This window comes from Miscanthus floridulus, chromosome 19 (assembly GCF_019320115.1).
Source record: "Miscanthus floridulus cultivar M001 chromosome 19, ASM1932011v1, whole genome shotgun sequence".
Taxonomy (NCBI): domain Eukaryota; kingdom Viridiplantae; phylum Streptophyta; class Magnoliopsida; order Poales; family Poaceae; genus Miscanthus; species Miscanthus floridulus.
This window is the reverse complement of record NC_089598.1, coordinates 55,570,505-55,572,569: the sequence shown is the minus strand read 5'-3', so window position 1 is coordinate 55,572,569 and position 2,065 is coordinate 55,570,505.

The following is a 2,065-nucleotide window of genomic DNA, read 5'->3' as shown; positions in this document are numbered from 1 at the left end:
TAATACGATGTATCATGGCTACTGTAAGAACTGCTTCTTTCCTGCTATGGACGAGGAGTAGAGCCCTGGGCAAGGCATCTCATGATAATCCCTCTCTTATGCTTTTGTGGAATTGTGATCATGAGCTGGCACCATATTTGAACAATGATGACAGATGTTGGTTTCAAACTTATTTGCTTCTGCTACTATTTTATTTGAACTTGGTTTGTAATAACTTTTAATCGTACTCTGATGTATGGAACTAAATTTGTGAACTTTATGTAACGTGTTGCATGTATGTTGAATCATGTACGATCTTGGTTGTATGTTGGTGGAATCGAGACCTTTGGTGGTACTCGATGGACTACCGGGTTTATATGGGCTCAAGTATGACGGTGCGACCGCTTGCGGGCTGCTATTGTACTTGTGCTCTTATAAATTGGACAGTTCTGCTACAATTGGCATCAGAGCAAGATTCAACATTAATTGCCACATGTGTATTTAAAACAAAGGTTTTTGCTTTTTTCCAAAACTAGTTTTGGCAACTGATATATATATATAGGTGTTTAAACCTAAAGTTTGAATCTAAAGTGTGCCAGTGATCACTTTGTTTATGCCTAGTTAAGGATTTTAGGTGGCTAATTAAGTACTAACTTGGGGTTTTTTATTTTGTCATCCATACGGCGTGCTATTGTATGGATACCATTCACTTGAGTGGTAATGTATGGATCAAATGCCTCTACGCCCAAGGTAAGATGCCACTCATCATCACAGTGGCATGACCACAAGATGTGAGCGTGCGGTCCTAATGGGGAGAGTTAGCTTTGATATGGAAGTATATATATAAGGGTATATATATGGAAGCATTTAGCTTGCAAACTAGAGCCCAGATTTTCATTTCTGCATATGTAATTGTGGGGTTGGGCTGAAATGAAATTCTTGTGCAGGTACACTAATAGCGAAACATGTAGCCCGACTAGCTACATTACATATGAGAGAACGCATGTATGCCACCGTGTATGCCATTAGAAGTTTTAATTTTCCTAAGTTTGTGAGGACGTACAGGAACATGCATGCATCATGGATAAATCATTTATTACATACTTGCATTGTTCCTCCCCTTATAAGTCTCTTATTCGATTAAGTAACTCTTTTCTATTATAATGTTGTTCGCACGAGAGTTGCACCATTTGGTTGGTACAGATGGTAGCACCAGCAGGGAGCGAGACTTTCCTAGAAATGTTTGGTACCCCTACCCTACTTTGGAGGGTCCTACATTATGCAGGATATACCGAACCGGCTCTCTATTCCTGAAACGAGGTATACCTAGAATGACAACCATGGTATGAAGTGCAGCTGACCATAGTAGCTCGAACCCAAGCACCCCTATGGCAGTAGGGGAAGGCAGAATCTGAAGGAAAAACTCCTTGGGAAGGTGCCTAGGTAGTTGCTTTTGAGGTGCTAGGCCAAATATGTCAGCAACACGGGGATGAGCTTACCGGCAGTGCTGCTGGTACTTTGCCTTGGGTGGATCCATCCACAATAGTTTGGGCATAGCGCAACCGCAATGCATTGATCCAAGACTGGGATGAGCGGGCAGATAGTTCTAGTCCTACTATGAGTGCCATGTTCACTGTGATGAAGATGTTAGTCGAAGATGACAGTTGGGGGGAAGAAGAAGTGGATATAGAGGAGGAGGAGGATTCTATCTCCGACCTCGACAGCGAGCACGCTAAAGAGTAAAGCCGTTTAGTGACTAGTTTGAAGTGCTAGTTGTATCCCTTCTATTTATGTAATGGACTTGTAGTTTGAACTTCAGTACTCGTGACATAACTTCGGTGTAATATTGGTACTTTGCAAGTTAATTCGTGATGGGTTGAACTTTGATGAAATTCCAGTTTCATTTTACTGGTGAAATATGACATGCATGTTAACGTGTTGTGAGTATGATAAGTGATCAAATTGGTGATGTTATGTTGCAATAATGAATTATTGTGCCTCTATTTTATTGTATGAATCTAAGATTCTCTTCAGTAATTTTAGTTTGGCATAATTACACAATTCATCTGCAATCTCTTGACATCAT